Raw genomic sequence first — 13,600 nt, 5'->3', positions numbered from 1 at the left:
ATCTGAGATGCGTTGTCTGATCTCAGAAGCCTTGTCCTGTATACGCTGGGCAGCATCTCGCACTATCCCTGACTGATTAGTGTAAAAACAACACTCTTCCCCTAAGAAGATGCAGAGTCCTCCTTTTTCAGCAGTGAGGATGTCTAGGCCTCGGCGGTTTTGGAGAGTCACTGCTGCTAAAGGGTCTATTTGAGATTGTAAAGTAAGAATAGATTTTGTTATTTCCTGTAAACTGTCTGAGAAATCTTTTGAGAGTATGTGGTAGTAGGATAATGACGTGGACAAGCCGGCTATTCCAGTCCCTGTGGCAGTGGCTATTTCTAATCCTATAAGTAGGGGTATTAGTTGTACGGCTCTCCGCTGACGGACTTGAGCTTTGAGGGGTACCGATAAGGTCTGATTCCCTGGGGCAATGTCAATGTGGGGGCTTAGAAAGACTAAAGTGCAGGTGCCTGTCCAGTTAGTGGGGAGGCAGATATAGGTTGACATTCCACATAAGAAGAATATGCCTTGGCTGGGTAGACAGAACTCGTTATGTATGTTAAAAAGGTGTGTGAGTTTGTTGTTTTCATTTTCCCATACTCCTAGAGTACTTGCTAAGGTGGCTCCAGTGAGCGGCTGGAAAGGGGTGTTGGGAGCAAACTGAGTGTGTTTTATTTTCCCATTGGAGGAAAAAACGTTTTGTATCTACTAGGAGCCATTCGAGAGAGCGATTGAAAGAGGGGATGAGAAGGCACTCACTAGTGGTGGGGGCGCTGCTGCAGGGAGTCCAGGGGTGAATGGTCATGCAGGGAGTACGTCTGCCATTACAGAACCCGGACTGTTTGTTGAGTAGGGAGGAGGTGATGATTTTGGGGGGCCCAGAGAAGCGGACAGGCTGGTTGAATGGAGCTGTTTGGGTGACTTGAAAGCTAGCATGATCCACTGGGGCTTGAAGTTGTAAGGTGTAATTACACTGATGTGGTGGTAGGTGCCCTAGAGGCAGGCCAGATGACAGGTTGCATTGTATGCATAAAGGGGCTTGGAAAGTTAAAATAGTATTTGTGGTTACAGGGCCATGTATGGGCTTTTTATTGTTTGTGTAACGGGTGATGTTGGAAATGTAAGAAAGCAAAAGTTGGGTTGCACGTCCTGTCATGGTATTTTTGGTCGTATCAGAGATGGGGAAGTCGGCTAATGACTGCATGTTTAGAAGTTGGAAAGGGTCTTTTCCTTCATAACGAAGGTGGTAGGTCAAGTTGGCGAAGACCTAGTTTTTTGCGGGAATGGGAGTGGCAACATAGCCGGAGGTTGATAGAGAGATACACAGCCAACAGTCATTTGCCAGGGAAGGATTGGACTGGTTTAACAGAGTGTGAGTTAAGTTGAGAGTCTTGTAGAGGTAATTAGGAACTAGTGGAAGGGGAGGGGTGGTTGTATGAGGTATCCAAGGAAGTAGGAGGGATATATGGGCAAAGAGCAAATAGGAAGGTAAAGAGGGTGCTCTGGAAAACGAGATCATTTTATCTAGTATGAGTTCTTTCACCTGTGTTTTTTGGAGGAAGCGGTCGTTCCTCAGGGTCGTGGTAGGAGCCTTTAGGCGGGGTAGTCGTTGGGCGTATGGTCTGGCCTCATGCCTGGACTATGGGAGGGCCAGAGGTGGAGACAGCGCCCCAATACTCCTGCAGAACCGAGAAAGTAGCTCCGGTATTAAGGACTAAAAGGACGAGACGCCCATCCACTGTAAGAGGCACCCTGGGCTCCTGCGTGGTGATGGTGTGTGTCGGGGAAGAGGTCCCAGGGCCCCGTCAGTCGTAGGCCGCTAACCCAATGAGATCGGCTTCAGGACAGGGGTCTGGCCCAGCTCCCCCGAGGGAGCTGGGGCAGTCGGTCGCCCAGTGGCCGGATTGTTGGCACTTGGGGCACGGTCTTTTGGGTGGCCTGGGATTAGGACACTCACGAGCCCAATGACCTTTGTTCCCACATTTAAAGCAGGGTCCAGGGGGTTGGCGGTGAGTGGTGGACATAGAGGCATGGCGTCTGATAGGCTGGGTTGAGGCCTTGAAGGCCTGAGCCAACATCTGGCACTTTTGCCTCCTTGCCTGCTCGTCACGGTTGTGGTAGACTTTGAATGCGGTGGCGAGGATCTCGGTCTGCAGGGTAAAGGGACCTCTGTCTAGCTTTTTTAGTTTGGCCCGAATGTCTGGGAAGCTGTGTGCGAAGAAATGGGACATGAGAAGTTGCCTGCCGTCGGGGGCTTCGGGGTCTATGTTGGTGTATTGTTGGAGTGCCTCTGTAAGGCGGGCGAGGAAGGAGGACGGGTTTTCATGTTTTTCCTGAATGATTTCGTGAAGTTTTTCAAAATTGACTGCCTTTTGGGCTGCCTTGCAGAGACCTGTTATTAAACAGGTGGCGAAGTGGTCTCGGGCCAAGACACCATTCTGGGAGTTATAGTCCCAGCCAGGGTCGTGTTCGGGGACTGCCTGCACCCCGATGGGTAGGGCTGGGGTTGTTTGGTGAACCTGATCTGCATAAGTACGGGCCTGCTCCTAGACCTGCCTGCGCTTCTTGAGAAGGAAGGTGTTAGAGAAAATTTGATATAAGAGGCGGAGTTAGAAGTGTAAGAGCCTAAGCGTTTATAAGTTAGCCATAGAGAAGGGAACATGGACATGAAGAATGCCTTCTGCCCCTGCAACTTCTGTAAGAGGGGCGAGGACGGAGAGGTGTGATCTGGAACGAGTGGTGGGAGGGCTGAGCGGCGGAGGTTGCGGAGGAAGGGGAAAGAAAAGAGAGGTTGGGGGGAAGTGGTAAGGGGCGGGGCCGCCGCTGGCCGGGCGGTGGCCGGAGGGTGGGGCTGAGGGTGGTGATATGGAGTTAAGATCGGGGGAAGGTGGGGGCAGCGATAAGATGTTAAGGGTTATGCGGGGGCTGTGGGCATAGGGGATCTCTTCCCATTCTCCTGTTTGTTCACAATATTTAGAGGCCCATAAATGGGTCATTTATTTTGGTTGTTTAAGGGGTTGTGAATTTAATTAAGCGTTTAGGTTTGAGGTCGGCGGCAAGGCCTAGGGTAGCCAGATTGTCTAGAAGGCATTTTGGGGGGGCGTCGGCCGGCAGGGATGCGGAGCCTCCCATAGTGGGAGAAGGGGCAGTGATGGCTAAGAGGGTGTCCCCTAATTAGCCGAACACTGTAACCAGGTTCAGAGCCTTCGGTTGGTCGTCACCAAGGCGAAGGGACTGAAGAGCCAACAGGATGGTGGAGGGACCGTGAGCCACCTGGTACCAGGATTTTGTATGTAGCCAACAGTATGGCACGGGGCGGAGGCTCAGGGGAAGGGGCAAGGAGGAGAGGGAGAAAACTCCATTCCCTGCGGGTCGAGGAGGGGAAGCTAATGATAGGGGCCTACCACTGCCGTAGGGGCGTTGGGCGAAATGTGTTTGTCACGGGAGTGGCCATGGTCTGGCGATTTGCCTGAGAGGTAGGCCCAGGAGGGGAAAACTTACTGAGATGAGGCCAGTGGTGGGCGAAGAGCGTGGCGAACAGGAAAATGGGCGAAGACTGACCGGGGCCTGGTCTGAGCCTGAGAGGGATTGGGGTCCCACCAAAGGCGGAGATTCCCAATCCGAGTCACGGTACCAATGAAAGGGTGACTCTGTAGGCCCAGACTCAGACCACGCCGCACCGGTTGCAGTCAAGAGATCTTTATTGGAGGAGTCCGAGGGAGAGCCGAAGCGGAAGAAGAAAGAGAGCGAGGGCTCTGCAGCCTCCGTCTTTTATGCCTAGGGACGTTACGTGGGGGTCGCTGGTTGGCTGAGGGGCTGGGTCTAGGCTGAGGCGGGAAGGCGTGACCTCTGATTGGCTCCTTTTGGCGGGCCTGTGTTGGGGAGGAAGAAGAACCCGGAACCAGCAACATTAGGGTGCTCTTGTTACCTAACAATGCTCCCATGTAGAACCCTATGTCACTTTGAATGAACCTCTTTCTGAAGTGCCTGGGGAGCTCTATCTCCAAGCCCCTACCCTAGGTACTTGCCCCCTCTCCCCAACCCCACCTCAGTACTGATGACTCATCTTAGGAACTGGAGATACTGAAAGACAAGACCAATTGAGCATTTGGGTGGGAGAGAACATGACTTACGTGCAATGCTAATCTGGGATCGCATTCTTCCCTAGTCTGAGAGCTAAGTGACAGCCCAAAGTCTCCCTTTTAGCAGCTTAGGAGGGGAAGCACACCAAGAGGCCTCACAACTGTGTGTGGAATCACTGTGTTCTCAGTGAGGGAGAGAAAATAGAGAATTTTTAAAGCATTCTCCCCAGATAATAGAAGTTTTGATTAGTTATTTCCCAAGACAAAACCAAAAGTTTGTTTAAATCTTGTTGCGTACACACATTCAGGAGAGCAACTTTGAGTGTCTACTACATACTAGGCATTGCACTATGTGCAGGATAATATAGGGATGATATGGGGCGGAATAAGGCAACTTGAGTGGCCACTAGGCATACTGCAGAGGTAGTTAACCTGCACTTTGACAAGGCTCCCTCCCCTCCCCTCCCTTCCTCTCCCCTCCTTTTCCCTTCCCTTTCTTTTTCTTTTCTTTTTTTTTTTTTTTTGAGACGGAATCTCACTCTGTCGCCCAGGCTGGACTGCAGTGGTGCGATCTCGGCTCACTGCAAGCTCCACCTCCCGGGTTCCTGCCATTCTTCTGCCTCAGCCTCCCGAGTAGCTGGGACTACAGGTGCCTGCCACCATGCATGGCTAATTTTTTGTATTTTTAGTAGAGACGGGGTTTCACCGTGTTAGCCAGGATGGCCTCGAACTCCTGACCTCGTGATCAACCCACCTTGGCCTCCCAAAGTTCTGGGATTACAGGAGTGAGCCACCATGCCCAGCCCATTACTTTTTTTTTTTAAGGCAGTGTCTCTATCTCCCAGGCTGGAGTGCAGTGGCGTGATCTCTGCTCACTGCAACCTCCACCTCTCAGGTTCAAGCGATTCTCCTGCCACAGCCTCCCAATTAGCTGGGATTACAGGTGTACGCCACCATTGCCTGGCTAATTTTTGTATTTTTAGTAGAGACGGGGTTTCACCGTGTTAGCCAGGCTGGTCACAAACTCCTGACCTCAAGTGATCCACTCACCTCGGCCTCTCAAACTGCTGAGAATACAGGCATGAGCCAACGCGCCAGGCCTAATTTTCATTAATTTTAATCTTTCTCTTTTTATAAAAGCATTTAAGTTTCTACGTCGTCTTCTGAGGATTAGTTATGCTAGGTTTCAGTTTTCATTGCCTCTTTGTTCCAAAGTGTGTCTAAGGATATATTTCATAATTTCAAAGTATTAACTTCGTCACTTTTTATTATTTATTATAACTATTCTAACTCTATTGGACGATGACAGAAATAAACTCTCCTTTCTTTGTTCCATCAACCTAGAAAATAATTTTTATTATCTATTTGAGAGATTATAGATTCATAAATTTCTTTATGTTTTTAATTTTTGTCTGTTACTTATGACTGATTATGAAAGAGTTATGTTAAAATTTCCCAGTAATATTACACTTGTATACAGTTCTTTTATTCCTAATAAGTTTTGCCTCATATATTCAGCTGCTATTTTTTGTGTGCACAGAGGTTTATGAGTTGTTATAATTGTCTGGATTGTCTAAGAAGCAGACACCGAGATAGAAATCAATAGGGAAGAATTGTATTAGGGGAAACGCCTAAGAAATAAATTGGAGAAGGAGTTGGGAGAGGCTGGGAGAGCTGTCAGATCATAATGAAGACTGACCCTAAGAAAAGGAGAGAGACAAGAAAAACAGAGTTGAAGTGTTTTCAACTGCTGTGAAGTCTAAACATTCAGCACTGCTGTCTGGAAGTCCTTGAGCCAAAGCTGGCTGTCCAAGAGTCTCGTGTCTTCCAGGAAGGGGCCTAACTTACTATGCTATTGCTCTTGTTTATTGCCTGAGAACAGCCTCTGGGAAACCTGGCCCACCACGAATGGGGTGATAGGTTTAGAGGGCAGTGGCTGGTGCCCACTGTCAATGATGCTCCCTGTAGTTGGAAGTCAGGTAGGTGTATTCTAATGACAATCATTTTCATGTATCTTCCTCAAAAATAAACACATTCAAATTTTATTAGCTGATTATTTTAGCATTTTCCAAACCTACTAGATCATGGAATCTTTTTTTTTTTTTTTCTACAGAACTCATGGAGCACATCCTGAGAAGTGCTTTTCTAGTTGCACATCCGTAGGCATTGCCCTTGGTCATGTCTAGAGCGTTTTACTAATGATATCTATGACAACAGAGAAAGCAAGTATGTTGAATTTGCAGCAGTAATGTAGAGCAAAAGGGAAAACAAATTCAATAGATTTTCAGAAGTCTGTCTACCTATGCAATTATGTTCCAGTTCTAAGAGGCTCTTTGAAAAGCCTGTCATAAATCCAAAGTAAGAGAGCCTGTTTTTAATCTGCAGCCTCTGGGCACATTCCTACCAAAATGGACATGGGTCATGACTTTGAAGTGTTAAAACCAGACACACATTTTCCTAGCTGATGTTTGTTCTGTAAGCATCTAAAGTTTTTGGGACAGTTAATCCCGACCCGAAGTTCTGAGGATCTCTGAAATTAGTTTCTGGTAACTCCTTAGATGTCATGCCATCCCACATATATTTGTCTCTTCTCACTTTGATTGTATGCAGATTCAAATGGCCATGAACCCATTCAACCATAGACAGCTTGAGACAGAAGTTTCTTTGGCAGTAGTATCACCTTGTTCTGTCTTCAAGTTCTCTAACTAACTCTTGGCTTTATAATACTTAGTCTAATAAACTAAAGCCTAAAAGGTCTACCTCATCTAATAATAGGGTTGATCTTTCAACCACGTACATCTCTTTTCCTTGTCTTACCTACTATTGTCAGTTGCGTAGACTTTTTTGTTCACTGATGTTTCACTGTTTATCCTTGAGAATCATTCCTACTGTCAAATGACTCATCTCAGCTGCCTATGCTGCATTTGTCATTTCTTCACCACTTTCAATTTTTACAAGTCACTTCCTTTGTATTCCTTATAATCTTAAGTCTCTAGGTATGAACGCTTTCAGTATTTTCTCAATAGTACTTTTCAAATAGTATGCATTTAATAATGTCCTTAAAACAGCTCAATAATAAGCACAGACCAATAAAGAGTGTGACAGCTGGCCAGGCGCGGATGCTCATGCCTGTAATCCCAGCACTTTGGGAGGCCGAGGCAGGTGGATCACCTGAGGTCAGGAGTTCAAGATCAGCCTGGCCACCATTGGTGAAACCCTATCTCTACTAAAATAGAAAAATTAGCCAGGCATGGTGGCGCGTGCCTGTAATCCCAGCTACTCAGGAGGCTGAGGCAGGAGAATCACTTGAATCTGGGAGGCAAAGGTTGCAGTCAGCCAAGATCACACCACTGCACTCCAGCCTGGGCAACAAGAGTGAGACTCTGTCTCAAAAAAAAAAAAGAGTGTGACAGCTGAGTATGCAACCACTGATGTCATCTGTTCGTGGGAGTGGGACCTGAAACAACTTGCTCTGATGGAAAGCTTTGCTTATATCTACAAAAGCTTATTGGTGGAAAACTCATAAAGAAAGATGATTCTATATTAATCTATATGGCTGGAGGGGGCTTATAAGTAATGCCACATATGGTTTTCTGGTCCCGCTGGAGACAGATCCTTTAAACACAAATAGGGAAAGAATGGTAGTTACAACTTCAGATACCAAACCAATTTACCTTAAAGTCTCCTGTAAATTAAACCAGCTTTGATCCACCAGTCCTGGCTCATTGGTGACCTGGGTTTTATTCCTAATTTGATTCAGATAGCTTTAGCTTTTATCTGAGTGGTACCAATCTTCCACTGATAATCTGGCATTGACACATAACAATTCCTGGCTTCATCTTTGTGTATAAATAATAAGCCCTAATCTCAATCAAGCTGGTGATGTCTTTGCCTAAGGTCCCAAGTGTCCTTTTAGTAAAAGGCTAGAATTACATTAATTGATAATAAACTTCACCTGGACACCAGGTTCTTCCAGGACCTGCATTTGGTTGGATGGTTCTTAGTTGTTTCCTTGAGTTTCTTTCCTTCTTTTTTTTTTTTTTTTTTTTTGTTTTTTTTGAGACAGAATTTCACTCTGTTGCCCTGGCTGCAGTGCAGTAGTGTGGTACAAGAATAGCTCACTGCAACTTTGAACTCCTGGGCTCAAGTGATCCTCCCATCTCAGCCTCCCAGGCAGCTGGGACTACAGGTGAGCACCACTATGCCTTGCTAATTTTTAGATTTTCTGTAGAGACAGAGTCTCGCTGTGTTTCCCAGGCTGATCTCAAACTCATGGCTTCAAGCAACCCTCCCTTCTCCGGCTCCCAAAGTGCTGGGATTTCAGGCATAAGCTACCATACCTGGCCTGGCATCCCCTCTTTTACCACTGCTGGGATCACTTGGCTCCCATCTATTGGCCTAGGCCTACCTTAGTCCCTGTGATAAATCTTGATGTTAGACAGGATAAAAGCACATCCCTCCAGCCCACAACATTCCCGTACTGTGGGGCTTGGGGTCTATCCCCTCCCTGCTGCTCTTTGACCCTGTGAACCTAGTCTGATAACAAGAGTGTAGTCCTATTGCTATCACTCCATCTACGCCTTCTACCACCTCTGTAACTAAACAGAGACAGTGTAATGTCAAGAGTACCAGACTGGCTCAAAGGACACAATCAACAGAGTGAAAAAACTATGGAATAGGAGAAAATATTTGTGAACATTGTGGGATTGTGGGTCCTTATTCCATGAGAGCTTAATATCCAGAAAACATAGCTACAACTCAATAACAAAAAAGCAAACAAATCCCATTAAAAAATGGACAAAGGACTTAGAGATTTCTCCAAAGAAGAAATACAAGTTGTCAATAAGCACATAAAAAATGCTCAACATCACTAATCATTAGGGAAATGCCAGTTAAAATCATCTTTCACCATTAGAATGGCTACCATAAAAAAAGATAAAATAATAAGTGTTGGCAAGGATGTGAGAAATTGGAATGCTTGTACACTGTTGGTGGGAATGTAAAACAGTGTAGCTGCCATGAAAAACAGTACAGCAGTTCCTCAAAAAATTAAAAATAGAATTACCACATGATACAGCAATTCTATTTGAGGTATATACTGAAAAGAATTGAAAGGAAGAATTTGAAGAGATATTTGTACACTCATGTTCATAGCAGCATTATTCACAATAGCTAAAATGTGAAAACATCCCAAGTGTTGGATGAATAGATAAGCAAAATGCAGTATATACATACAATGGAAAATTATTCAGTGGTAAAACAGAAGAAAATTCTTATACATGCTACAACATGGATGACACTTATAGAAAATATTATGCTGTGAAATGAGCCACTCACAAAAAAGAAAAAGACTGTATGATTCCACTTATAGGAAATATCTAGAATAGGGGACTTCATAGAGACAGAAAATAGAATGGTGGTTGCCAGGAGCTGAGGGGAGGAGGGAAAGGGAAGTTGTTTGATTAATGTCGTTTCAGTGTGGCAATAAGAAAAGAGTTCTGGAGATTGGTTGCACAACAATGTTAATGTACTTAACACTATTAAAATGTACACTTAAAAGTAGTTAAGATCGGCTGGGCGTGGTGGCTCACGCCTGTAATCCCAGCACTTTGGGAGGCCGAGGCGGGCAAATCACAAGGTCAGGAATTCGAGACCAACCTGGCCAACATAGTGAAACCCCGTCTCTTCTAAAAATACAAAAAAATTAGCCGGGCATGGTGGCGGGTACCTGTAATCCCCACTACTCGGGAGGCTGAGGCAAGGAGAATCGCTTGAACCCAGGAGGTGGAGGTTCCAGTGAGCCAAGATCACGCCACTGCACTCCAGTCCGGGCAATAGTGCAAGACTCCATCTCAAAAAAAAAAAAAAAAGTTAAGATGGTACATTTATGTTATGTATTATTTCACCAACAAAATTTTTTTGAGAATGAGCATAGCAGAGGACCTGAATAGATGTCTCAACTCCGATCTTATTATGCATGTCACTAACTTCTTTGGAATTCAGTTCTCTCACTCTATCACTAGAAGCCTAATTATTCTTATTTACATCCCAGGAACACAGAGAATTCAATGAGATCATCCATGGAAAATTACTTTGTAAGCAATACAGAATTCTTCTGTAAATGTAGATATTGTAGAAAGTGAAGTAGAGGCTCCTCTTCAAAGGGACTTTCCTCCCTGTCTAATTAGTAATAAATAGTAACTTCTCTCAGAAGCAAAATTTATTCAGAGATCTGTGCTAACATTCTTAGATATCTGCTAGCCGTAATAAAGAAATCAATGTACTTTTTGTTCTTAGCTTCCACATTTTAGCCTAAATATTTGCCCTGGCATGCTTATACTGGTCCAAGCAAGCATTAGGTCATAGCCTGTTCCTCTTCCTTATTTGGAGGTGTTTTTACCTTTCTCAGCATTCCACAGGTTTCTTCCTCCTTCTTTTGTTCTCCTCTTTTAAAAAGTTCTAAGTTATTTGCCTCTTTTAAAAAGGTCTAAGTTGCTAGCCAATAGGGACAAGTACAGAATGTGATGTCACGTTCCAGCCAACGGAAACTGGACACAGCAGTAGGGTGGATGCGTTGGGTTATAAATGACCCTGCCTCCTTTGTTTGTGTGTGCTCTCATGGCAAAACTGCTAGTGAGCAGTACTCTTTCTGCAGAAAGTAAACTAGCCTTGCTGAGAGATCCTTTGTCTCAGGGTTGATTTTTGCAACACTGAGCACCTGTTCCCAACTATATCAACAATAAAGTATACAACTAGGAATGTTTTAGTCGTCTCTAAGAAGACAAACAGTAGATAAATTTGAGAGAAATTTGTAGAGTTAAAAGAATCCCAGGAACCTGCAGTACAGCATGGCCATGCAATTCAAGTCAAAGCATTTTCGTGAGAACTCACCATACATCAGGCACATCCTAGGCACAGGAAAAAAGAATAGTCTCTCTCTGTTTGCTGAGCATAATATGATCAGAGAATTTTTTAAAAACTATAAAACACTGTATTGAGGAGGGAACACAGAAGGCTGTGAGAGATCATGGATGTCCTGAACGAGGCAGGCTTCTCATAGGAAATGACATCACACCTGAGGTCTGAAGGCTGAGTACAATTTCACCAGGCCGAGAGGAAGGGAAAATCAAAACATACATCACCACTTATAAGAGATACACAAAATGTGTATACAAGAGAATGAATAAGAAATAGTAGAAATATTAGAAAGGTTGAGTAAAACTTCTGAAGGTTGAGTTAAATTTCACCAGACCAAGAGGAGGAGAAAATGTGTTCTAGGAAGATGAAACAACTCATGAGAAGGTATGACAGTAAGAGGGAATCCTGATAGGTTTGAGGGGCTGAAGAAATTTCTCTACGAAGTTTGGGAGAGGAAAAGCTAAGAGTTAACAGGAACCTCAGCTCACACCCAGAGCTTTAAGCTACATAAAGCTGTTAACATTTAACCTGTAAAAAGTAAAGTAGAGGTTCCTCTTCAAAGACGTTCCTCCCATCTAATTAGGAATAAGTAGTAACTTCTGTGCTAACATTCTTAGCTATCTGCTAGCTGTAATAAAGAAATCAATGTACTTTATATTCTTAACTCCTGCAATTTAGCCTAAATACTTGCCCTGGCATGCTTATGCTGGTCCAAGCAAGCATTAGGTCATAGCCTGTTCCTCTTCCTTATTTGAAGGTGTTTTTACCTTTCTCAGCATTCCACAGGTTACTTCCTCCTTTCTTTGTTCTCCTCTGCCTTTGCCTCTTTTAAAAAAGTTCTAAGTTGCTAGCCAGTTGGGACAAACACAGAATGTGAGGTCCCGTTCCAGCCAGGGGAAACCGGACTCAGCAATAGGGTGGACACATCAGGTTATTAATGACCCAGTCTCCTTTGTTCGGTGTACTCTCTTGGCAAAACTGCTGGCGAGTGTACCCTTTCTGCAGAAAGTAAAAAAATGGCCTTGCTGAGGAAATTAAATTTATGTTAAAGTGCTATTTCTTTATGGCACCAGGGAACAAGCATTTCTAACAAACCCAAAGTGCAATATGATGCCATCAAAGAGTGTTAAGTGGGTAATGCTATCATCAGAATTTTGTTCTGTGAAGATCATTCATTTTATAGGGTAGAAGAGTGTATTGGGGTAGGCAGGAGAGGAGAAGTCCAGGCATAGAAACGTCATACTGAAGGTTGTTACAGTAATCTAGACCCATGATGATGGAGGGAAAATAGCATATACATTCAAGCCAGATTTAGGAATAAAAATTGACAGGACCTGGTAATGTATTAGACATACAGTAAGAAGGAGACAGGGGGGTCAAAGTGATGGCTTGGGCAACTGTGAACATGGCATTACCATTTTTGGAGAAAGGGAACACAGAGCAAGCAACATGTTCAGTTGTGGATGTTTTGAGTATGAAATGTTTGAGGGCCAAGCAAATGGGATGCCCAGGTCAGGTGAATGCACTGGTTTAAGATGATTGGGATAGAAATTTGAGCCAGAGATATAGATGTGCAAGTCATTAACGGGTAAAGGGAGTCAAAGCCATGGATGTGTAAAGGCACTGTGTAGTAGTTGTGTATAGGCACTGTGTAGTAGTGCAGGTGATATAAGAAGGCAAACAAAGAGGATTTGTTATGAGAATGAGAATCAAAACATACATAACCACTCAGAAGACACAAAATGTGTATACCAGAGAATGAATAAGAAATAATAGAAATACTAGGAAAAGGGAAGGACATATTTTCTCAAAAAGTTAATAGTTTATGTTTTAAGCTGGGAGAAAAACGTCATCTATCCAGTGAAAAATAAGAAATAAAGGAAAAAAATTCAAACGGCACAGTAAATGGAAAATGTTAAATAAGATGGCAGAAGTATTTTTTATCATAATAAAAGTAATTAGAGTAAATATAAATGGATTTTAAAACACTCACTGAATTTTAAAAAATAGAAGAACCTAATATGTTATTACAAGGGACAAACTTGAAACAAAAGAAAACAGAAAGATTTGAAACAAATATTTTATTTTTTTTAATTTTTTTATAGCTACTAACTTTTGTAGCACTTACTATGTGCCAGGTATTGTTCTAAGCCTGTTACAAGTATTAACTCATTTAATCCTCGTAACAATACTATAATGTAGTTCCTATTAATATCTCCATTTACTAGATAAGGAAATTGAAGCATAAAGGTTACATAATCATTCCAAGATCAAAAAACTAGTGGTAAGTGGCAGAGCTGAGATTCAAACCCACATGGTCGACCCAGATTGAGAAAGATATACAAATATGGATCAAAACAAACGTGGTATTCAAATTTTAATATCTGACAAAATAGAGCTTAAGACAAAAAAATATATCATACTGGTCAAAAAGGGACATTAGATACTGGTGAAAAGAGCACTAATTGTTTTGGGGGATTTCTAATAAATCATTTTAAACCAATAGGTCAAGCAAAAAATAAATAAACATATACGTCTATAAAAGATCTGTTTAATTATCATTTTTTTCAAAAAGGTTTTCCTAATCCACCCTTCATGAATTAACTCTGACCACATAT

Source organism: Symphalangus syndactylus, chromosome 19 (assembly GCF_028878055.3).
Source record: "Symphalangus syndactylus isolate Jambi chromosome 19, NHGRI_mSymSyn1-v2.1_pri, whole genome shotgun sequence".
Lineage (NCBI taxonomy): Eukaryota > Metazoa > Chordata > Mammalia > Primates > Hylobatidae > Symphalangus > Symphalangus syndactylus.
Note: the sequence above shows the minus strand (reverse complement) of the source record.